Source organism: Cebus imitator, unplaced genomic scaffold (genome assembly GCF_001604975.1).
Source record: "Cebus imitator isolate Cc_AM_T3 unplaced genomic scaffold, Cebus_imitator-1.0 Scaffold310, whole genome shotgun sequence".
NCBI classification, from domain to species: Eukaryota; Metazoa; Chordata; class Mammalia; order Primates; family Cebidae; genus Cebus; species Cebus imitator.
Window position 1 is genome coordinate 456,349 of NW_016107625.1, and position 25,777 is coordinate 482,125.

The 25,777-nt window shown below is 44.5% G+C and overlaps 1 protein-coding gene across 10 annotated transcripts in view; it reads left to right on the forward strand.

Moving 5' to 3' along the window:
• Positions 1-25,777, forward strand: part of PALM2AKAP2 (PALM2 and AKAP2 fusion) — a 510,283-nt gene that overhangs the window by 378,298 nt on the left and 106,208 nt on the right. For 2 of the 10 annotated variants that reach the window (XM_017503364.1, XM_017503366.1), the window contains exon 1: positions 8,750-8,978. The exons of the other annotated variants lie outside the window; for them this stretch is intronic. The gene's annotated coding sequence lies outside the window, so the exon portion shown is untranslated. Of the gene's footprint in view, positions 1-8,749; positions 8,979-25,777 lie in introns of those variants that run through there. 10 annotated transcript variants of the gene reach the window in all.

The window sequence follows — 25,777 nt, forward strand, 5'->3', positions numbered from 1 at the left end:
CAGGCAATTCTCCTGCCTCAGCCTCCTGAGTAGCTGGGACTACAGGCATGCACCGCCATGCCCAGCTAATTTTTTGTATTTTTAGTAGAGACGGGGTTTCACCATATTGACCAGGATGGTCTCGATCTCTTGACCTTGTGATCCACCTGCCTCGGCCTCCCAAAGTGCTGGGATTACAGGCTTGAGGCACCGCGCCTGGCCACAGAGGCTTTTAATATGCCATAGAAGCTATTAATATTTTCCGTATTTAAATGATCTTAACACCTTGTAATGGTTACTTAGAGAAGTAATTAACTTATTCTATGTATATAAACATAATATGCCTTCATAATATAGTTTCTTCATCTTCAGTGAACTTTACATTAATGCTAAGAAAGTCATTTAATATGTTCATTATATTAGAAGGAAAAAGCCCATTTTCTCATTGGATAGTTCTCAATATTAAAGCATTTGTTAAGCAAATCAGAGACTACTGCAAAGACTATCTCTGAAAGAATCAGAATTCTTAACATTAAAAATATCAAGGTTTGTTTTTTTTCTCCCTAATATGACTGAAAAATCCTTATGGTTCTTCCCCTAAATTAATAGCCTGTGCTTAAAAGTTCTGAGGGAAACGCTTGCAAATTACTAGGAAAAATGTCACAGTTCTATTTTTTTTTTTTTTAACAAAAACTAAAAAGTAATTTCCTGTTTTACCTAAAATTGAAAAGAAGTTTAGCACCACTGGAAAAGAAAAATAGATTTGCTTTTAAACACAGGTCCCTAATGAGAAGAAATTCACTTGGTTGACACAGTGCAAACTGTCTTCGGGGACTCCACACTATTGGCACTGTTTCCCAGCATTCTATCTGTGAACAAGCTGTGTACATTCCAAGTATATGAGGCATATTTTATGTTTTCACTGCCATGCTTAAAGAGTACCTTGTTGTATGCTGTCTCTCCATTATGGCATGAACTCTGGAGTGTTTACTAGATTTTTTAAATGCTTCAGTTGCTAAATGAGATAAAAGTCTTAGCCAAGAACCAAAGAACTTGGACCTCATAGGACTTTGCTCCTGTTAATTATCCAAGTAATACATGACTACATTTTTGTCATTATCCCACAAGCTTTGCGGCCTCTGGAATCAAGGTACCATCTTGCTTTTCTCACCAGGGGGCTGTCTTTTCACTTCCCAACTCTTTCTCCTACATAGATACCCTCTTTTCACTCTTTCCAACACAGATCTTCCCATGCTGCTCCTTTCTGTTGAAGATTTTAGTTTCAAACTGTGTTTTTTGATGAATATATTGGTGCCATTTACATGTATATTACAATGGGCAATCTGGGTGGTACGATGTCATGTCAATGTCGAGAAGGCACAGCCCAGCTACTGTCTGGAAAACAGCATAAACAATTCCATGGGGGAAATGTTGCTTGGGTTTTGGAATGTTTCTTACGGGGGTTTTTAAAGGTCTTTTAAAAAGAGCCTCAAGCAGCTGGGGTGAATGTAATCAGGTCACCATTTCCTTATGTTAAAGGGCTTGGGGGAGGAGAGGCCAAGTGTGAGGATGCAGGGAAAGGAAATAAATGTGGAACAGGCAGGAAAGAAACTTACTCGGGCACAGGAAGCCAGAGACCCTGCAGAGGAAATAAAAAGCAGGCACCATAGACTAGGCTGAGAACCAGAGTAAACACAGTCCGAGAGCCAAGGTTCTCTTATGACACCGTCCCTGTTGCTGTGTTTGCTTCTCTGTCGTTTCTTCACGTAAGAGTGACTGTGTCCATCCCCAGTGGTTCCCAAATCAGGCTGTCATGGGATCAGATGGAAGGCTTAAGCAAACACAGATTCCTGGAAATTTTCTTTTCATTTTCCAGCTACTTGCAATGTAAGCCAACTTGGAAACCACTAATTTACAACATCTTAAAAGCTGACCACCTTATCTTAGGGAGAGGCCAAACCCTTGGAGAAGAGATGGTTTAGAAGGGTGTTTTTAATAGTATAAAATACAACTATAAGGCAATGCAAACAATCCATAGACTTAACTCATGCCAGTCTTATATGATGTGCATTCAGAAAACTGAGTAGTCTATGGGTGGATCAGGCCTGCTACAGAAAAGCCAATGATGCTTAATCCAGAGATGACCTTTTTGCCCTTAAGTAAGACCCAGAGATCACTGAGAAATGTCTCACTTTGGAAATCCATAAACATGCAAATCATCCCTATGAATGGTGTAAAACCAGTAGTTGAGCTAGAATAAGCAAATAATCTTTGTGGATTCTAGGAATTAGTTGACTAGATATCCCATGTCTTCCTGTTTACATTCCTACCAACATAGTAATGGAGGTTGTCCGATGGATGCTCACGCCATTATTTTTATGGATTTTTATCTCGAGGCATGATGAGTTGGGGTTAGTTCTCCCAGACACTTTTTGTTCTGATTTCCTATTTCTTCTGAATTCTTTTTTAAAATTATTTTTCAATTTTCGTGGGTACATAGAAGGTGGCATGTAATATACACATAATCACATCAGAGTAAATAGGGCATTCATCGCCTCCAGCATTTTTCCTTTGTGTTACAAAAAATCCAATTATAGTTTTGGTTATTTTTGACTATGGTCACCCTGTTGTGCTAGCAAATACTAGGTCTTTTTCATTCTTTCTATTTTTTTTTTTTTGAGACAGAGTCTCGCTCTGTCGCCAGGTGCCAGGCTGGAGGCTTCCTGGATTCAAGCAATTCTCCTGCCTCAGCCTCCTGAGTAGCTGGGACCACAGGCGCGCGCCACCACGCCCTGCTAATTTTTGTATTTTTTAGTAGAGACGGGGTTTCACCATGGTCTCGACCTCGTGATCCGCCCACCTCGGCCTCCCAAAGTGCTGGGATTACAGGAGTGTGCCACCGCACCCAGCCATTCTTTCTATTTTTTTTATATCCATTAATCATCCCTACTCCCCTGCCTCCCCACGACCTTTCCCAGCCTCTGATCAACATCCTTCTACTCTCTGTCCTCATGAGTTCATCTTCTGAATTGTTACTGTTACGTCCGTTTTGCCTCCAATGCCTGCTCTTCACCCTACACCAAGTCACAAACAAACCCCTTCCTTGACTTTGGTTCCCCAGACAAATGCAGTTATCAGAAGTTTAGGGGGTTACGAGACGTGTTTACATCACAACATAACACTCAAACAACTTTATGTTAAATATTTTATTTTCTGTTTCCCGCTGTGTGATCTGGAATTTCTTGCTTACTGACTCCTCCCCACCACCCTGGTCTTTCATCCAACTCGAGAGCTTTTGTAAGCTTCTGAATTCCAAAAATGAATTGCAGGTTCAAGTGTATAAACATTTTCTATCTCAAGAGTTATCGCCAAATTATCTTTCAAATTTGCCAGTTTATTATCAATCTGTATGCCCATCAATAGCGTATAATCACTTGATTGTCATCATTCCCTTCCCAAAAATACATATTTGTATTTTATATTTACTCACAGGCAAAAAAAAATTAGCCCAGTATTTCATTTGCACTTTAATTATGAAGAGTTCGAGCATCTCTTCACAAGTTCAAGGGTCAGTTGTACTTATTTATCTGTAAACTACTTTTTTTTGGAGACAGGGTCTCACTCTGTCACCCTGCTGGAGTGCAGTGGCACGATCATGGCTAACTGTAGCCTTGACCTCCTGGTTCCAAGCAATCCTCCCATTTCAGCCTCCCAAGCAGCTGAGACCACAAGCATGTCACCATACCCAGCTAATTTATTTTTTGTAGAGATGTAGAGTCTCACCATTTGCCCAGGATGGTCTCAAATTCCTGGGTTTGAGTCATCCTCCCACCTTTGCTTCCCAAGGTGTTGGGATTACAGGTGTGAGCCATCACTCCCAGCCCAGGTTTGTTTGTTTTTTTTTTTTACTTAGAAGTTGGAAGTTTTCTTCAATTTTCTTATTGATTTGCAAAAACTCTTTGCATATGAGGAATATTAACTAATTATCATATATGTTGCAAGTATTTCCCCCAGTTTGTTTCTTCTCTGAAATTTTCAGTGGTGCCTCTGGTTTCATGAGGATCCCCTTGGGTTTGGGATTGCTGCTAGCTTTTCAGTGAGCTCACCTGTGGTTTGGGGAAAGTCCCAGGGACATAGAGCTATGTGTTTGGTGTGAGCCAACCTTATTGTTCTGTCGTTGTTTACTTTTCCCTCTTTTTCTTTTCTTTTTCGTTTTCTTTTTTTTTTTTTTGAGATGGAGTCTGGCTCTGTCACCCAGGCTGAAGTGCAGTGGCACGATCTCAGCTCACGGCAACCTCCACCTACAGGGTTCAAGTGATTCCCCTGCCTCAGCCTTCTGAGTAGCTGAGATTACAGGCACCCACCACAATGCTGAGCTAATTTTTGTATTTTTAGTAGAGATTGGGTTTCACCAGTTTGGCCAGGCTGGTCTCAAACGACTGATCTCAGGTGATCCACCAGCCTTGGCCTCCCAAAGTGCTGGGATTATAGGCATGAACCACCGTGCCCAGCCTCCCATCTTCTTCATTTTTTTTTTTTCCCTAGCCAACCTATATTTTATGTGGGACACATTTAGCACTTGGGAATGACTCCCAGCTGATACTTTTTGGTCTTTCTCCTTGCTAGAAGGAGGAAATAGTAAATTTCCTTTTATGATGCACCTGTCCTGCCCCCACCTTTTGGTTTTCAGATCAGTTCTCTGAGACACTTATAAGTCTATTTTTCAGCTTCTACTATTCTCTAAGTTTGGGGTCACGTGTCTACTGCCAGACCATTATTATTTGCTGGATTTAGTTCATTTTACTCAGCTGGGGAAAGAGGAGAAGAGCTTTTCTCAACCTGTATCTAGGCTAACTTCTTCCCCAGAAAGCTATTCTTTACTTTGTGTGTTTTTCTAGAAAGAACATTCCACTTCTTGGGTCCCCTGGAGGCCACTGTTGCTCAGGGGCATAGTTTAAAGTGGGCCAGCACATGGGAGAGGCAATGTGAGTAAAAATGCACACTTTGGCCACAATGTAAGAAATCTTTATCTCCTCTCCCCGCAAAAAAATTTCCATGGACGATTTTGTGCCCTTGATGGTAGAGGGCCTGCAGGAATACGTAACATTTACACGTTCGAGTTATATTTCTCTCACATAATTAATAGCCATTTGCTCCTAAAGTACATCCAGGAGAGTAAATATGCTGCTTTCATTTATTTTTATTTTTATTTTTTTTTGAGATGGAATCTTGCTCTGTCATCAGGCTGGAGTGCAGTGGCTCAATCTCGGCTCACTGTAACCTCAGCCTCCCGGGTTCAAGCGATTCTTCTGCCTCAGCCTCCCGAGTAGTTGGGACCACAGGCGCGAGCCACCACACCCAGCTAATTTTTTTGTATTTTTAGTAGACGGGGTTTCACCGTGTTGGGCAGAATGGTCTCCATCTCTTGACCTCATGATCCACCTGCCTTGGCCTCCTAAAGTGCTGGGATTATAGGCATGAGCCACTGTACCCAGCCAATATGCTTCTTTTATTATAAAATGTTCTCAGCTCTAATAATCATTATTATGTTAACACACATAGGATGTGATGAACCACAAGCAGGCAGTGGGTGATAAAGCTAACCTTGCCCACCTTGCCAAAGCTAACCATGAAAGTTTCCCAAACTAACTTTCATGTTGCTTTTTTCTGAGACGGAGTCTCACTTTGTCATACAGGCTAGAGTGCAGTGGTGGGATATTGGCTCACTGCAACCTCCACCTCCCGGGTTCAAGCAATTCTCCTGCCTCAGCCTCCTGAGTTGTTGGGATTACAGGCGTGTGCCACCATGACCGGCTATTTTTTTTTTTTTTTTTTTTTTTTTTTTTTTTTTTTTTGGTATTTTTTGTATTTTTAGTAGAGATGGGATTTCACCATGTTGGTGAGGCTGGTTTCGAACTCCTGACCTTGTGATCCTCCCGCCTCACCCTCTCAAAGTGCTGGGATTACAGGTGTGAGTCACCTCACCTGGCCACTTTCATGTTTTTAAGAATCACCTGGGAGCTGTTAAAACCGTTTCCTTGGCCCCGCCCCACACATTCTGATTCAGTAGTTAAAGATGGAGCCCAGGAATCTGCCTTTTTAATAAGCACCAAAGAGGTTCTACTATCTGTGGTCTTTAGTACTGGCTTCGAAAAATTCTGGGGCAAGATATCCCAACCTCAGCATTACTGATATTTAGGGCTCAATAGTTGTTTGTTGGTGGGGCACTGTCCTGTAGATGCCAGTAGCAACCCCCCTAATCATGACAATAAGAAATATCTCTAGACATTGCCAAAATGTCCCCTGGGGAGTTCAATCACCCTCAATTGGGAACCACTGGCCTAGGAGAAAATAAATGAGAAAATTAATTAAAAACAGTGTTTACTTTTGCATGCAGCCATTCATACTGTTGCATGGATTTCATTGAACAAATTAAACAACTATTTCTGAGCATCTGGTATGTACCAAACCTTTTATATTAAAAATGTTTAATCATGGCTACCTCTTTAATAATTTGGAAGGTGGAAGAAAATGTTTTTATAAATTAATATCTACTGAGCATATATTTTTCCTAAATTAATATACCTAATGGTTTTCTGAAGAATAATATTCTAGAACTGTAAAATTAATATTAACAGAGCATTGACATTGCTTTAGTAAAGAAGCGATTCAGAATAAAGTTTATATAATTGCTTTACTCTTTTTTTTTTTGAGATCGAGTGCAGTGGCGTGATCTCGGTTCCCGGCAACTTCCACCTCCCAGGCTCAAGTGATTCTCCTGCCTCAGCCTTCTGAGTAGCTGGGACTACAGGCGCATGCCACCATGCCTGGCCAATTTTTTGTGTGTTTTTAGTAGAGACGGGGTTTCACCATGTTGTCTAGGATGGTTTCAATCTCTTGACCTTGTGATCCACCTGGCCTCCTGAAGTGCTGGGATTACAGGCGTGCCCCACCATGCCCAGCCTTTACTCTTTCTAATAATGCAACTAATTTTGTTTGTAAATTTCAAACTTTTTCTAATTTAGGGAAATACGAGAAGAGAGTGATGAAGTACCTGCCATGATACTGTATATAAAACCTCCCATCTGCTGCAATTCTAACATTCTTTAGAGAGTCTGTGGTCCATATAAATAAATGTGATACCCAAGCACATTCAATGTGAGTTTTTCACATGGCATTAAAACGTTAAAAATAGATCAGGATGTAGCAGGATGTAGGACACCCAAATATTTAACTCCTTAAATTGGTGACAGGAGGAGAAAAGAACGAAAAGGAAGGAAGGAAGAAAAAGTTGAACCAAGGCTGAAGCTCTGGCATCTCTGACTACGGGTCAGTAAATTCTATTGAAATTCAGTAGCGTAAGAGACAAACAGGCAAAAAGGATGGTGAAACCATTCCTAAATGCCAAGAAAAAGGAGTCTATTGACCTTCAGGAACCCTGAAACAGCTGATGTCCCTTTGTAGGCTTCATTCTCTCCCCTGGATGAAAGTGTGAATAGAGCTTAAGGCAGGGAAGAAGTATTTTCTCTGGAGGTGCTGTTTATGTTGCCCTTAGCCTGGACGGGCTTTCTGGGTAGTTCCCAAGGGCATTATTTCTTTGTATTGGAAATCAGGGACCTTTGTGGGTTAGGAAAGTAGAATCAGGCCATGGCTATTGTCTTTCCCTGCTGTGTTTGACATGTAAAATTGACTCCCAGAAGAGCACCCCAGGGCCTTGTCTAGGGGTGGGGAAAACAGACTGCCCCAGGGTGGAAACCTAATTGGGAGTGTGAGGGCTACTTGCAAAGCTGGGGAGAGTGAATTACTGGGAAAAATCATGCCTCGTGCAAAGCTGAATTCAAGAAATCTGACTTTGGTGATTTTCCTCTCCTGAGAATGAATGCGGCCACCTAAAGCGGAGTAAGACCACAGCTTGCTTTTGAAAGTGCTGTTTTCTAGGTGGGGTGTTTGTGTGTGCGTGTCCTCTCTCAGGATTTCCAGACGGTTCATTTTCAAAGGGTCATTAACATTATTTAAATATTCATGGTGGGGGTGGGGATGAGAGACTGAAATTTCAGACAGCCCCAGAGTGAGGGATAGCTGGCCACCCGCCTAATCCAGCCCCACTCTGCAGATCAGCTGCCTCCTTCCCCTCCTCTGGCTTTGTTAGCACACGCGCTCTGACACTGGGCCACCGGCTGCCACTACGCGGAGGGCAGCAGGAAGGCTCTGGCGAGCCAGTGAGCTGGAAGCACTTCTGCCCACACCTTGGCCTCTGAGCCCTATCAGGGGAGTCCCCAGACACGCGGAGACACCATTACTGCCACAAAGACGCACTTCCCAACCAGTTCCGGGGGTCGCTCTGACCCTGAGGACAGTCGTGGTGCTGGGTAAAGGACGAGGGACTCTCTCCTCGCTTGAGTGGGAACTCAGCAGCTCCTGGCCATTGAGTGTACACAGGCAGTCGCACACTTCCACATACGCTCAGGCGCACATGTGTGCACCAACACACACGTCCACGTGCACACACAGCGACACGCCACCCGGCCCCAAAGCCCAGTGCGCCAACAAGTGTCCACATACCCAGACACGGCGCTCCCCTGAGTTAGGAAGTACTCAGCTGGCGCGCCGCATTCATCCCTGCGTCTCTCCCTTCAGTCTCTCCATTCATTCATTTCTAGGTTTGTGCATAGATTCCGCCGAAGTCACCGAGAGGAGTGGGTAGATGGGGAGAGGAGAGGAGGGGGGGGGGAGAAAGGGAGGGGCGGCCCGCCGGCGCTGGGCGACTGGAGGGGAAGCGAGGGGGCGGGGAAGGGGCGGGCCCCGGGAGCAGGCGGGTGGGGCTCCCCGCCCTCCAGCGCGCCCTGAGGCGGCCACTCCCTGCAGAAGCGCTAGCCCCAGCCCGGGGCTGCTGCGCGCCTTCCTCCGGTGTCTCCTGGACCCCCGGAGCCGGAGGCAGCGGCCGCGCGGCGCCGGAGCAGAGCCCCAGGACTGCGACCCCCGGGAGTCGGCGCCCAGAGGTGGGTGTCTAAACTGAGGCGGAGAGGACACCGGGGCTGGAGTGTCCTCGGGTGTGAGGAAGGGGTGGCCGAGGAAGGGCTAGAGATCTGGGAGTTCTCAGAAGCACCGCGGGCGTTTAAAGGGCTTTTTGTGGTCTTTGTGAAGCGGGGCGTGTGCCGGGAGAGGACCCGGCTGGAGGGGATGTGTCCGTGTGGATCTGAATTCCTAGGTTTGTGGGAGGGCCAAGCCTTTGGCTGCTTTGTTCAGTGCTTATTATCACTTATATATGCCTTAAAAAATAAACTCAGGACTCGGCTTCCCCCCCACCCCCTCACACACACACAGCTGCGCTGTATGTGTCCTTTTCAGGAAAAGCAGTTAAATCAAACGTGGTTGTGGCCGCGTCTCCTGTCCCGGAGGCACCGGGAGGTGCAGCGGGTCCTGGCTTTTGGGTGGCAGCGTCTGGGGCATTTTCGCAAGTCTTGAACTTTACAGAGAGACCGAAGTCAGGGAGCGCAGGGCCCCCAGCCCCAGCTGGAGTCTTTCGGAGTGGGGTCCAGGGAGCTGAACTCTGGAGATGACGCAGAGGAGCCAGCAGACCCTTCTGCCCGGGGAAGGGAGAGAGCGGTCCGGGTTCCACCTGAGCCAGAGTTCGGCCTGAGGCTGGGACCTCAGCAGTTAGGAAGTGGTTTCTTATCCGGAAAAAAGCCGGAGCTTGCGTCTCTGGGCCCTTCTTGGGGACACTCTGGGCTATGGGAGGAGCAGGCCATGGGAGAGAGCGCTGGGCAAGCCGTGCCTGTAATGTCCGTGGAGGCGACGCGCCTGCAAGAACCAGAGCAAGGAGACACTGGTGGCCTCGAGAAAGCCAAGAGAAACGGAGTGGACGGGAGGGGAGTAAAACGGAGCCCGGGAGAGCTGGGAGTCCGCAGCAGGGAGCCGCGGCTCTGGTGGCCGGGTGAGGCAAAGGGCGAGGCAGCGTGCAGCGGGCTGAGCTCTCCCACGTGGATGCCAGGCGCTCGCCAGCCCGGGGGATCCCTCCCGACCCACAAAGAGGGCATCTGGGAAGTGACTCGTTTAGAGAGATGGTGGATTCTCTCTCCAGACCCAGGAAAGCCAGTTTCCTGTGTAGGGAAACAGGGGTTTTGTTCTGATAGGCTGCCTGGTCAGATCGGACTTTAACAAATCAGTAAGTACAATGCAGCTCAGGTGACTTGGGAAGACTTCCTAAATGTATAATATTTCTCTTTGAAAAGAAACTTCACCCACTCACACATCTATACGTCTCTCTCTGTATTGCATCTTTCAATCTGGGAACAAGTCCAAGTCTCCCAGGAAGCGCTCTTCTATCTCAACTCCCATTTCACAGGCTCCTGGAGGCTGCATGAGTATAAGCCTACCTCGCCAATGGGATCCCAGGGAATTTGCTTCCTTGCCTTTTGTTCGGATTAGAGTTAATTTAATCACCAAGCTTTTCTTTCTGGAAATGTTCTTAATTTAAATTTAACTAAACTTCTCTTTTTTCCAGTCTGGCAGCTTCCCCAACGTTGATGAATAGAATTTCATAGTAACATGTCTAGAAATGAGGTGTATCCAGTAAGGAGTTGACTCTGTTTCTTTAAACATAAAGACTTGACCTAAAGAATTTTTCAAGTAGTGCTCTGCTGCTGGCTGCCTCCTCCCCAGTTTTGATCCTTGGCCCTTTCCTTTCCTTTTTTTTTTTGTTTTTTGAGATGAGGTTTCGCTCTTGCTGCCCAGGCTGGAGTGCAGTGGCGCGATCTCGGCTCTCTGCGACCTTCGCATCCTGGGTACAAGCGATTCTCTTGCATCAGCTTCCGGAGTAGCTGGGATTAAAGGCGCCCACCACCATGCCCAGCTAATTTTTTGTATTTTTAGTGGAGACTGGGTTTCACCATATTGGCCAGGTTGGTCTCAAACTCCTGACCTCAAGTGATCCACCTGCCTCAGCCTCCCAAAGTGCTGAGATTACAGGAGTGAGCCACCGCTCCTGGCCTGGCACTTTCCTTGAAAAGGCATCTTCTTTGAGTGAAGGCACACGAGTTTCCTGCAGTTATCTTGGACAGCACCAACAAAATTAGTCCTGAGCCAGGAACAACAAAAGTAATGCTTGCCTCCCAGACCTTTACTTAACAGACGCTGCTGCAGAGTTCATTTCACTTCGTTTCCTGGATACTGAAATGCTAGGATGAGAGGAATAGCTGGGCTTTGAGATGGGTCAAACATTTTGAAATGCCCATTATCTCATAGTTCTGGCATGACACTTGGCACAACTTCCTGCCTGTAGAGTTTGAAGTTATTTCACTTTCATAAGTGGCTTATCCTGACTCAGTAGCCTCAGGACCCCTGGCTAATAAAAAAGATAAGTAGGTTGTCTTAACTTCATTATCAAGTGAGGGGAGAATGATCCATTGGTTTTATTTATAAAACTTTAAATATATTCTTATAGAACTAACAACAAATATTACTTCCAAAAATGCAAACACTTTGAACTTTCTAGTCATTTTAATTATTGTCTAGATAATTACAATAATCTAAACAATAGCCATCACAGATTTGGTGGGCTCTTAAAATACCCATGTCCTAGATTTCTATAACAGTTATTACCAGTCTCTGCTTATTAAGGTAATGAGTAATGTTTTGCATGAAGACGAAATTGAATTTGGATGGAGGTTGTATTGAGGGATTTTAACAGGTGAAACTGGAGCATGCTGAAAAGTTACTTCTGAAGACCAGGGATAGACTGCTTAGTCCCAGTCTTTAATTTTATACATGACTCAGCAGCAGTAGAATTGGTGTTATATCTTGAATTAGCTTTTGGAATGACCGTTCTTTGATCTTGAGAAACATAGTAGCCACCGTTTGCTTAGGTTATTGATCAGGGATTCTGTGTCAGCTACTGGAAGTTTGAAGTAATTGATTAATATCCTGATGAGCTTCGACAAAAGTTTTGGTAGCAAATTGCACCATTTTCTTTATACTGTGCAAACTCAACCCCCAAAGGCAGAATTTCTGTAAAGCTGAAAATAAAAACATAAAACAGCTTCAACTTCACATTCTTTCACTGCCACGAGCCTCACCCAGCAGCACTTCGGGTGGCTTGGGTCTCAGGGAAGAATGTCACCATGGACCATGATGGGAATTAAGGTAATCTATGTATATGTGTATCTTATTCTTTGTAAAATAATCTCCTCTATAAACATGGAAGATTGTTGAAATTTTGGACATTTTCCCTTCAAAACACATTTTTTCATGAATATATTATAGAAAAGTTAAAACTATCTCTATTCTAAAATGAAAATCTCCCTTTTTCTCAAAGAGAAAGTTATTGAGTTCATCTATATGATTTTAAGTAGTATTTAATTAACTAGAGTATTAAAGAAATGGGATACTTCAAGTAACATAATACCTGATGTTTAAAGCGACGTTTTAAAAATATATTTCATCCATTGTCGATGCAAGTATTTCTAAGATGTAACCCCTGGTTAGCTATTCTGCCTAATTGCCTTGATGAGTTGACTGGTGGTGAATGTGCTGTTGTCTTTCCATTGACAGTTCAGGGCTTTGTGGTCTCAGCATAATATTAGCATAGATACGAATTGTGATTTAATAGGATTATAGAAGTGTAATTGTGGAACTCCTGCAGGGCAGATTCTGGAGGCTAGCTTTTTAGAAACCTAAAATCTCCAGTATAAATTTAATTTCTGTCATTTGTCTCATTTTCTTGAAAGCTGAGTGCCAGAAAAGAAAAGGATGGAGTCTCTCTTTTCTTTCTGCTATAAAACAGAATGTGCTTTCTCCAGGGTTTGGTGGTGGGTTCCTTTTTCCTGTTGAGGTGGATTCTGGGATTGAGGAGGGGCTGGAGAAGACAGCACCTGAGGGAAAGAGACTGAGAACATACTCAGGCTGCCGTGCCTCCTTTTCCTTTTCGTACTCCTGTCTCCCTTCTAGGAGTACCAGGGCTACCAGTCCTTGTGGAGACACGTAACTGGGCCAGGTGTGGTGGCTCATGCCTGTAATCCTAGCACTTTGGGAGGCTGAGACGGGCAGATCACTTGAGGTCAGGAGTTGGAGACCAGCCTGGCCAACATGGTGAAACCCTGCTCTACTAAAAAAAATACAAAAATTAGCCAGGTATGGTGGCGGGTGCCTGTAATCCCAGCTACTTTAGAGGTTGAGGCAGGAGAATCACTTGAGCCTGGGAGGCAGAGGTTCCAGTGAGCAGAGATGGAGCCATGGTACTTCAGCCTGGGCGACAGAGAGAGACTCAAAAAAAAAAAAAAAAAGAGAGACATGTAACTGGAATTTGTTCCCATCTTGGTGGCAGTCTTAGAGTGCCCACATGGGCCAAGCAGCTGGAGAAGGTGCCCTGTGGAGGCAGAATGCTGCTGCTGAGGTCCTTACACAGGCCGAGGGTGGGTGTGAGGATGAGATGATATAGGTTTCCTCGAGTAGGTTTGAGGGGCTGGCGTTTTTGTTTGTTTTCTTCCTCTAAGCCTTGGAAGGGTGCATGCACTGGTTGAGGGGGTGTGGCATGAATGCCAGGGAAAAGGAGAGAGCTGTGGAACTTACTGGGGAAGGTCACTATGCTTTGAACCCTTTTTTTTCCCCCTTAGATATGGGCAGGGGCTTTTGTGGTTGTTTTTGATGCCTGATTAGAGCAGATGGAGTGGCAAGGCCAAATATGCAGATATTGTAGTGCCCCCATTGTCCGGAACCACAGCATGCGCAGCGCACCCTAGTGTCTCAGCCAATTCTCTTGTGAGATCTTGGTCTGTCGCATAGACAGAATCTTAATTCATTCGTCTGTCAAAATGGAAATACCAAAAGCCACCTGTTTCAAAACTTGTGTAAAATCAGATGGCTATAGGAGCACTTTGTACATGTTGTATTCCCCCCAAAATTAATTGTTCTTAAATTAAGAAAAGACTTCTTTCATCTTCATTACAGATGCAAATGATAAGTGAACAGTTTTAAAATTAATTATTATTATTATTATTTTATTTTTATTTTTTGAGACAAGGTCTTGCTTTGTCACCCAGGCTGGAGTGTGGTGGTGCGATCACAGCTCATCGTAGTCTCGAACTCCTGGGCTCAAGTGATCCTCTTGTCTCAGCCTCTTGAGTAGCTGGTACTACAGGTGCATGCCACCGTGCCTGACTGTTTCTGTGTTGTTTGTAGAGACAGGGTCTTACTACATTGACCAAGCTGGTCTTGAAATTCGGGGCTCAAGTAATCCTCCCACCTTGGCCTCCCAAGCAATTCCACAATTACACTCCCAAAGTGTTGGGATAACAGGCGTGAGCCACCATGTGCTGGCCTAAAGTCAATACTTCAAATGCGAGTAGTTGTGCAGCAGATCAATTGTTCATCCTTCACACTGATCAGGTAGCTTTGAACACGGAACTTCTCGAAGCCTGACTTCCCCCTGGCTTAGCGGGTGTCTAGCTGACATTCTCTCACCGCTGAAGCACTTGTACTATTGGTAATTCTTCTATTTTTAATTGCTTGATCCCTCTTTAAACTTTGAATAAGTCTGGAATTGGTCCTCGTTGGGACAATGGACCCCAGTTTTCAGAACCCTAATCCTGGTTTTAAAAGTTCACTCAGTGACCCACAGTGTGTTGGATGTTACTGGGACTGCCCACACGATTGCAAGATTCTGGGTAGATTTTCAATGACAGTTAAAAAAAGTTTTCAGAAAAGCTGAGAAGCCCACTTAATCCAGTCCATTTTGTCTTATTATTTAGCTTTTCACAGATTTGCAGGTGCAGATTTGGGTGGATTATTACATAGCACCAAGTGTATTGGATACAGTAGAAATATTATTTTGAATTAACTCTTAATTATTACAAATCATTCTTTTAAACAAAACATATAGAAGATATCCACGGTTGGTCCAAACCTTTCTACCAACTGAGAGCTGCTAGCCTGTGCTGCTGTCTTAGACTGGGATGAACCCACACATTTAAAGAAGTGAGTTGATTAGAAACAGTAGCTGGGGACTGGGCATGGCGACTCATGCCTGTAATCCCAGCACTTTAGGAGGCTGAGGTGGGAGGATTGCTTTAGCCCAGGAGATAAAGGCTTCATGAGCCATGATTGCCACTACTGCACTCCAGCCTGGGCAATAATAGCGTGAGACCCTGTCTTAAAAAAAAGAAAAAGAGGAAAAAAAGAAAAGAAAGAGTAGCTGGGGATTCACAAGCAATAGGTTTGAAAACGCAGAACACCGTGGCACCTGGCCCAGGTTCTAGTGCCTCTGTGAGACGTTTTCTTTTCAGTGAGTGTCTGCTGGAGGGAAAATCCCCCCTCAAATATCTGAAGATGGGGGACCTCCAACTCTGGTCCACCAACTCTCTAGTGCCTATCCTCTGTTAACAACCTTGGTCCTGCACTATTTCCTAGGAATCTGCCTTGTTCACGTGGGCAGTGTATCTGGACGTGTGATTCAATCACTACCAGGATGTATGTCAGGATTCCTGGGTCTTGGCACAGACTGTCAGGGTCACACATCTGAGTTGCTGTCCTTGCAACCTGCTCTTCTGTTGGTGCCAAACAAAGCTTAGAACTTACTGCCTTAGGGCACAAGCCTGTAGTGGATAGTGAGTAACTCCTCACCAGCCCACTTGAGCCGCCCTATCTCTTAACTTACGACAGAAGGAAATGTGCCCTGGACCAGATCGCCAGTGAAATTCTGAAGTCAGCTAATAAATCCTGACTTGCCTGCCTTAGGTCTTGAGTGATTTCACCACTAGGACTCAGGGACAGTCCTGGAGCGGCTTCAAAATGTCTGTGGATTCTTCTTGAGCTTTCTGCCTTCTGGAGCCCCCGAACACCTTATCTGCTTCATGGGATTTGTGAGAAATTGACCTCATGTGTAAAGAGAGATAAATGCAGGTCCAGAAACATGAACCTCTCTTGGAACTATATAAAGATGCATTTTATTGCTTTGCATGTGCTATAGCAAGTGTCTTAGTCCATTTGGACTACAATAGCAGAATAGACTGGGTGGCTTATAAACAGCAGAAATTTATGTCTCATAGTTCTGAAGTCGGGGAAGTCCAAGATCAAGTCCAAGTTCACTGGCAGATTTGGTGGCAGTCTGGTGAGGGCTGCTTTCTGGTTCATAGATGGTACCTTCTCGCTGTGCCTTCACATGGTAAAAAAAAAGGGCCTCTTTTTTTTTTTTTTTTTTTTTTTTGAGATGGAGCCTTGCTCTGTTGCCCAGGCTGGAGTGCTGTGGTGTGATCTTGGCTCATTGCAATCTCTGCCTCCCAGGTTCAAGCACTTCTCCTGCCTCAGCCTCCTGAATATCTGGGATTACAGGTGTGCACCACAGTGCGTGGATGATTTTTATGTTTTTAATAGAGATGGAGTTTCACCATGTTGGCCAGGTTGGTCACAAATTCTTGACCCCAGGTGATCCACCCACCTCGGCCTCCCAAAGTGCTGGGATTACAGGTGTGAGCCACAGCGCCTGGCCCAAGTTTTTTGATACCTCCTACAAATGGAGAAATTGTTTAGCCATTTTTATTTAGGTGGGTTGGGGGAATGACTTTCCCAAAAGAATAAATTTTAGTTAATATTCCAGAAAATTCAAGTACTTCTCAACCTAATTGAAAAGCACCCTCTGTGTGTAAATAAAATCCAGATAGAGTCTATGTGGCATGTGCTATGTGATTCCAAAGCCATATTTTAGCTTGACAAATTAATATTTTGCATCAGAACATTTTATGCTTGCAAAGGATAGGAAGAATTTTCCTCAGACACAATTACAGATGAGCAGAATTTATTCATTTTTTAGGAAAAAAATGAATAGATTGTATTTGGAAACAGATCATATCCAAAGCACTTGATTCCTGTTTGGGATTATTTTTCCTTTAGAGAATAGTTCAGTGTTAAATGCAGGGCAGAGATGGGCTCAAGAGTGGGAGGCATTGCTTTTGAATGGAATCACAATGTGTATATCATTTTAAATATTCTTTTTATGGTATGATTCATTCTCAGAGCAATCCACAGCCTCCCAAGGATGACAGATATTATAGTGTGAGTGGCATAAAGGGTGTTGAGATAGAGGAATGAAAAGAGAAGTCTTTCCCTCCCCACTTGACCATTCATAGTAGAACTAAGTTTTATCTTCTAGGGAATTCCCCGTAATCCCCAGGGATGCCTTGATCTTAAGGTTCCCAGGCAGATGGTGGGAGGAGCTAAGGGGGAGGGAATTAATATTTCTTAAGTATCAGATGCTAAGTTGGTTGCTTTACCTCCACTTTTTAGAGACAGGGTCTCACAGTGTCACCCAGGCTGGAGTGCAGTGGGGTGATCATAGCTTGTTGCAACTTTGAACTCCTGCCTCCATTATTTTACTTAATCTTTGTAGTCACCATCATTTTTCAAACAGAGATACTGAGACATTTGGAAGGCACATAACGACTCAGGGGTTCCACAGCTACATAATGTCAGGTCAGTTTTCCTACCCAGCTCCTTCTCTTACTAAACCAGTGCTGTAGGGCCTTGCTACTGCACGTGTGGTCTGGGGACCTGCAGCATTCCTATCACCCAGGAGCATGTTACAACTAGAGCATCCTGAGCCCCATCCCAGACCTACTTAATGAGAATCTGCATTTTAAATCCCTAATGATTCCTGAGCATGTTACTGTGTGAGGGAGCTCTGCTTAGAAGAGGAAGGTCTGGCAGTTAGCACTGTGCATCCTGGCCAAGACTCAGGACTTGAATGTGTAGACTGGACCTGAAAGATTGGTCTATCTTAGTGAGGGAGGAAGGGTGCTATTGGAATCTGGTGGGTAGAGACCAGGGCTGCAGCTACACACTCTACTACACAGGACACCCCTTCCACCAACAAAGGACTATCCTGCACAAAATATCAATGGTGCTGATGTTGAAAAACCCCGGTCTAGTTGTCCAGATCTAGAATTCACATCCTGTAGATATGTTTCTAGCCTCAGATGTATGCAAATTTCTAGGAACTAGATCTTAAATGAGTTGATACAGATTGCAGTGTGCTAATGCAAATGGGAATCTTTTTATTGGGACTTGAAAAGAGAAAAAGAGCTTAAATTGAAGCATGAAAGATTTCCATTAGAGTTTTGACAGTGTCAGACTCTCAAACGAGAATATCAAGGATGCAGTGGAAGTTTCTGAGCATGTACTGAATACCCGCCCCTGAGGGTGCTGCAAGGCAACTTTCCCTCCCATTGCCAATCCTGCCTGGCAACAGTCCCTTCTGTTTCTTTGTTTTATTCCTAAGACTCGCCCTGGCCTCTGTCTTACCTTTCAGTTCTCAAGCAAGATACACTGGGTCAGTTGTGCCACCTGGAGGCTGGGGGAGGAACGCAAATAAATGAATAATTGCTAAATGGAGCCAAAGCCCTGTTCCTACCATCATTTCCTCCCTGCCTCGCTGCTTCTTACTCAACTCCTTCAGTTCCACTACACTGTAGCCTCTTCCACTGGTGGACACCTATCCTCTCTCCTACCTTCCTTCCCGTTCTCTTTAGATCCTGGCCCAGAACATCTGGAAAAATCTGTCCTCTATCCCCTGTCTCTCTCCCTTTTTTTCTTCTCTTTCTTCATTTTCTGAGCTGAATAGCAACCTGTATCAATGCTGGGAAGTAAAATCAGCATGCTTATTATATATTGATGGGATATTTATTTTTTGTTTTATTTATTTATTTTTTGAGATGGAATTTTGCTCTGTTGCCCAGGCTGGAGTGTAGTGGTGCGATCTTGGCTCACTGCAACATCCACCCCCTAGGTTCAAGTGATTCTCCTGCCTCAGCCTCCCTAGTAGCTGGGATTATAGGCATGCACCACCACACCTGGCTAATTTTTGTATTTTTGGTAGTGACAGGGTTTTACCATGTGGGCCAGGCTGGTCCTGACCTCAAGTGATCCTCCTGCCTCGGCCTCCCAAAGTGCTGGGATTACAGGTGTGAGCCACTGCGCCCAGCCAATGAAAAATGTTTTGAAGTGAAATTATATTCAATAAAGATCTGTCCTCCATCCTCTGTCTCTCTCCAGTTGTGAGAGTCCCTTTGGGAGTTGCCAAAAATGTCTTCTGTCTTGTTTTTGCTCTTAAATTAACTTGCTTTTTCTCGAAGTACAGAATTCTGAAACAGACTTGGTGTTTTTATTGTTGTTCTCTTATGTCTCCCTGCTTTCTTTAACTGTTGGTACTAGAACAATCATTTTCTACTACTTTTTAGTGGACATGATACTTGAAATAGATTATTCTAGACAAGTTTCGGAACCCAAACTGGATTTAAGACCAAGGCATTCCAAGAAAAATACAATCTTTTTGCAATTCCTGTGCATCGTCTTTTCACAACCTTCATTCTCCTTTGCAAAGGAAATGTGGGGCCATCGATGTGAAAGGAGGTGTGGGCAGGTACTTGCCAGCTGCAGGACATTCAAGCCTGGCCTTGGGACTCCGAAGCTAGGGCAGAAGAAGCCAGAGTGCTAGGTTTCTGGCCAGAGTGGAATGTGTCTTCCCAGGACTGGGAAGCCTGTGTTTTTCCACCTCACCGTCTGATCTGCTCCAGAGGGCTCTGTGTTAGACAAATAGGGAGATAATGGGGAACGAATCGGGGGTGGGGAACACGAGAGCAGTGTCTATGGAGGATTATCAGTTACGCTCAGAAAGGGAAGATTTGGCACCTGGTCGTTGATTTTTAGTGTAGTAATTGTCTCGAGAAAAGTATTTGAAAATCAATATTAGAAACAATTTTAAAAATATAGCAGTCTTAAAGGTACATAAATGAGAGAAAGAAAACCAGAGATCAGGATATCTGCAAGATGGCCTCCTAGGCTTTTTATTATTGTCGTCTGTGATTGAATGCCCTCTGTGGGTCAGGTAATTTTTTTTTTTTTTTTAATTGAGCCGAGTCTTACTCTGTTGCCCAGGCTAGAGTGCAGTGGTGTGATTTTGGCTCATGGCAGCCTCCACCTCCTGGGTTCAAGCGATTCTTCTGGCTTGGCCTCCCAAGTAGTTGGGACTACAGGCATGCACCATGACACCTGGCAAATTTTTGTATTTTTAATATTCACCGTGTTGGCCAGGCTGGTCTCGAACTCCTGACCTCAAGTGATCTGCCCACCTCGGCCTCCCAAAGTGCTGGGATGGGGCAGGTAATTTTATTTTCACAACTACTCTTTAGTGTCCTTGGGTAGTTTTAATTCCATTTTGAAGATGGAAAGGTGAGATAAATTGGTCAAGGTCAGGCCCACAGGCCCTACTTTTTCCCTTTTGCATAGTTTCTGTGCTGGGTGAGAACTGGTGCTGAGGCAGCTGCTGTCTCCATCACCTCTCATGAGGAAAGAGAGTCCATGTGTCCAGGAGTTTTTACTATGCTTAAGTTACCTGTAACCTGCCTGAAGGTCTGTTTCCCCGAGTGTGTAGTTCTTTAATTTTAAAGGCAATGTCTGCTTGTATGTCTTTTTCCTTAGAGTCCTTTGTCCCGATAGTAAGGTAACCTCCTCTCCCAGGCCACACCCTCTAAAGTATCTTGTGACATCTCATGAACTCTACAAGGGTCCTCTTGGGTATGATGTGTGTCACCTCTTGCAAGAGCCACTAAACCCTCTTTGCTGCAAATTATGCTTTTCAAAGTCTGCCTGGAAATATGCTAACAAGGATCACTGTGGCCAGGAGCGGTGTCTCATGCCTGTAATCCCAGCACTTTGGGAGGCCGAGGCTGGCAGATCATGAGGTCAGGAGTTTGAGACCAGCCTGGCCAACACGGAGAAACCCCATCTTTACTAAAAATACAAAAATTAGCTGGGTGTGGTGGCGCATGCCTGTAGTCCCAGCTACTCGGGAGGCTGAGGCAGGAGAATCGCTTGAACCCAGGAGTTGGAGGTTGCAGTGAGCTGAGACTGCACCATTGCACTCCAGCGTGGGTGACAGAGCGAGACTCTGTCTCAAAAAAAAATAATAATTGTACAACTGACTTGCAAATACTTGAACAAAGACAAATTAAAAATTACCACAGCTTTATGAAGAATGAATCCAAACTAAGAACAGAGTTTGTATGAACGGAGGAAGACATAATACAATGTATGGGTACAATTTAATAAAAACTTGAACCTTTAACATGGGCCCATTTTCATCCACACATTGTGATCAAGCTTTGTTCAGAAGGGTGTTACTTAACTTTGAAAAACTGCACATTTTTATGTGTTTTCAGTGAGTTCAATCTTCCATAAGCGCAGATACTCTGTTACAAAAGTGAGTTTAAACTGCCCCCTGATAATGAATGTTGATTGAAAAATCAGGCCTTATTTCCAGTGCCATATGTGGATTGTCATATTTAACCCCCGAAACAACCTTTGAGGGAGATAACATTATTTTATATACACACATGTATATACACACACGTGTGTGTGTATTCATATGTATATATGTGTATATACATATTGAGACGGAATCTCACTGTCCAGGGTGGAGTGCAGTGGTATGATCTCGGCTCACTGCAACCTTTGTCTCCTGGGCCCAAGAGATTCTTCTGCTTCAGCCTCCCGAGTATCTGGTACAACAGGTGCGCATCACCACGCCTGGCTAATTTTTACATTTTTAGTAGAGATGGGGTTTCACCATGTTGTGCAGGATGGTCTCGAACTCCTGACCTCAGGTGATCCTCCTGCCTCGGCCTCCCAAAGTGCTGGGACAGGTGTAAGCCACCGTGCCCAGCCAACATTATTATAATTTTTTTTTACAGATGAAGAAACAGACACAAGGGTTTAGGGCAAGGGTACACAGTTAGTGGCAAAGCTAGGGTTTGAATCCCTGTAGGTTAGTGGTTAGAGACAGTCTCTTAATCATTCCTGTCTTTATTATGCTGCCTTCTTAGTGCTTAATACAAACTAAGCTTGCTCTCTCTTTTTACCATGTTTAGGGGTATAAATCTCAGTCCATAAACAAAGGCTTACAAGAAAATAGCATTAACCAAAAAAAAAATGTTTTTTTCAAGTTTCAGGATACATGTGCGGGACGTACAGGTTTGTTACATAGGTAAATGTGTGCCATGGTGGCTTGCTGCACCTATCAACCCATCACCTAGGAATTAAGCCCCACATGCATTAGCTATTTATCCTGATGCTCTCCCTCTCCACCCCCACCAAGAGGCCCCAGTGCGTGTTGTTCCCCTCTCTGTGTCCATGTGTTCTCATTGTTCAGCTCCCATTTATCAGTGAGAACATGCAGTGTTTGGTTTTCTGTTCCTGCATTAGTTTGCTGGGGATAATGGCTTTGAACTCCATTCATGTCTCTGTAAAGGACATGAGTTTGTTCCTTTTTATGGCTGCATAGTATTCCATGGTATATGTGTACGTACCACATAAAAAAATAGTGTTTTAAAACTTAAATAAATTTATTTTATCTCCAAGCCTTCAATCTGTCCAAGTATAAGAAAATGTAACCTATTATTTTTAGACACATCCACCCTAGGATTACATGCAGGGCCTAAGGTTTTAGAATATGTTAGGTTGTGGGAAGAGGTCCATCCGATAACATATGAACAGTGGTTTCCAGCACATGTGTTGTATTAGTTTGCTAGGGCTGCCACAGCAAAGTACCACAGCCTGGGTAGTTTAAACAACAGAAATCTGTTTTCTCAGACAGTTGTGAAAGGAAATTAAATGTTGGGACCCCAAATTCATTTAGCCAAAGAGAAAAGTCAAGCTGGGAACTGAGTTATGCAAACCTCCCTCCCCATTTTGGCTTTGGTTTTTAAATAAGATGGTTTCAAGATGAAAAGATACCAGCCTTTCCCATATTTTGCCCACAGGGAAATTCCTGCTGAGGTGTTAAAACTTCACCGTAGCAATGCAAATTGATAGCTTCTCTTTACAGGTGGAGCCACCCAGGCCCTGCCAGACACAAATGCGTATCTGATTGTTCCCCTACCCCATTTTGTCCGCGCTATCTTATGTTAAATGTAGATTCTCCACATTTTTTCCTCTGCCCCTTTTGTTTATGTGAAAACTGTGCTTCTCAATATCCCGCCTTTTCTCCTTTAAAGTTGGAGTCCTCAAAATCATCTTTGGAGAAAGGCACAGATCTGTCTCCCAGGCATGCTCTTAACTTTGGCAAATAAATCTCCTAAAATGATTGAGACTTGTCTTGTCAGTCTTCCATTGACAGAGACTAGAAGACCAAGATCAAGGTGTTTGCAGGGTTGGTTGCTTCTGAGGGGTGAGGACAGGTTCTGTTCTAGGTCTTGGCTTGTAGATGGCTGTCTTCTCCCTGTGTCTTCACATGGTCTCTCCTCCATGTGTGTCTGTGTCCAAATTTCCTCTTCTTATAAGAACATCGGTCATATCAGAGTCATCCACTCTAAAGACTTCATTTTAATTTAATGACCTCTTTTCAGATCCTGTCTCCAAATACCATCACATTTAGAAGTATCGGGGGTTAGGACTTCAACACAGGAATTGGAGTGGTGGGTGGGGCAGGAGTGCACACAATTCATTCCATTACACGTCTCCGCTGCTTTTGAAAGTTTCTGTCCACATGGTCAAGTTTGAGGCTCTCTACTAGTCCATGCAGGCATGGGACAGGTTGGAAAATCCTTGGTAAGTCTGGGAACCTAGAGCATGGAGCTCCTCTTCTCTAAAGTCTTGCCAGTTCCCTTAGGAGCTTCCAGGGACCAGAGTGAAACACCCAGGGGTATAGGGGGAAAGGAGCCTTTCTAGAACGCCTTGCAAATATTGTTGATGGCTTAGATGTTTACAGAACCCTAGAAGAATCTTACCTCCTTGATAGGAGATCCCAGAAGCAAGGAGTTAAAAGCCTGGCTGCCTACCTAAGGAGCCGGAGGAAGGAGAGGAAGTAAAAGAAGACATTGATTATGATAAAAAAAATGTTCATAGAAGATAATTTTTGGAAGCCAAAGGGAAAATTCAGCTTGAATCCCCTAATGGTGTGTGTGCTCATCTTCCCAAGAAGGAAGCACCTCTCCTGTCTGACCTCCTAGCCCAGCCTCTGTTTTGAACACATTAGGTCCTAGGCACCCAGTAGTAAATTGACTCAGAAAGTGTTTGAGGGTTCAAGTGAGTCCAGGAACGGTGGCTCACACCAGTAATTCCATAACATTGGAAGGCTGAGATACAAAGATTGCTTGAAGCCAGGAGTTCAAGCCTGCATAGTTAGTGGTATGTCCTCAGCAGAGGCCACAGGACTGTGAATGACTGATTGATGTTTTGAGACAGAGTTCTGCTCTTGTTGCCCCAGCTGTAGTGCAGTGGTGAGATCTTGGCTCCCCACAACCTCTGCCTCCCGGGTTCAAGCGACTCTCCTGCCTCAGCGTCCTGAGTAGCTGGGATTATAGGCATGCACCACCACACCCAGCTAATTTTGTATATTTTTTAGTAGAGACAGGGTTTCTCCATGTTGGTCAGGCTGATCTCATCTCAAACTCCCAACCTCAGGCTATCTGCCCGCCTCAGCCTCCCAAAGTGCTGGGATTACAGGCGTGAGCCACCGCGCCCGGCCAGGACTGTGATTTAAAGAGAAGGATATGGGTTGAACTGCTTCCTACTGCCACAGCAGCTCTCTGGCCCTGGGACTGGGGCAGTTCCTTTATCACCCTACTTCTGTCATCGAAGGAATCGCAAGCTGTCACACTTCTCAGTATTGTTTCCTTTGCAATTTGATGTTGGCTTGGCACATTTCCAAGGTGGAAACGACCCCTCATTTGTTAGTTTTGGGGCCTCGGTGGCCCATGATTAGGGAAGTGATGGATGCCTGGACTTGTCTTCTGACATTGAGCTCCAGATATTGGGGCCCTACACAGGACCAGCCTGTGAGACAGGAAAAGGTTGAGGTCTTAAAGACATACTTTCTTGGAGTTTGATGTTTCCTCTTGCTTCCACAGCTGTCAGAAAGGGCTTGTTCTGAGGGTGACCTGCAGGTTGCAAGGCTGCGGAAACACAGCGGTGACAGTGTTGAATGGCTTGTTCCCATCAGTGAGCTTTGGTGTCCCACAAGCGGGATGACTTTCTGGTGGAGGGCCGGCTTCCTGCACTTACGTAATGGCAGCCTGACAACCCCACCAAGGCGTGGCTGTAAACATGAAGACATTTCTGTAGATATTTGTTCTGGTTGTTGTCCTTTTTTGTCTGCTATTTATTTATTTATCATTATTTACTTAGAGACAAGGTCTCACCGTCACCAGGCTAGAGTACAGTGGTGCGACTGGGGCTTATTACAACCTTGATCTTCCTGAGTCCAAGCGATCCTCCCACCCCTGCCTCCTGAGAGGCTGGGACCACAGGTATGCACCACAACACCTGGCTAATTTTTAAATTTTCTGTAGACAGGATCTCACTATGTTGCCCAGGCTGGTTTCAAATTCCTGAGCTTTAAGCGATCCTCCTGCCTGGGTGTCCCAGAATATGGGGTCATAGGTGTAAGCCATCATGCCTGGCCTGTTTTTTATTTTAATTGTGGTAAAATACATGCGATGTAAAATGTACCATCTAAACCACTTTTTAGCGTCCAGCTTTGCGGTATTAAGTACATGCACATCGTTGGGCAGCTGTCACCACCGCCCATTCACAGAACTCTTTCAGTTTTGCAAAACTGAAACTGTACACATGAAACAATGCCTGCCCCTTCCTTCTGCCCCCTTCCGCAGCTCTGGGCAACCACCATCCTACTTTCTGTCTCTATGAAGTTGTCTACTCTAGTAACCTCATGTAAGTAAAATCACATAGTATTTGTCTTTCTGTGACTGGCTTATTTCACTTTGCATAATGTCCTCAGTGTTTACCCATGTTATAG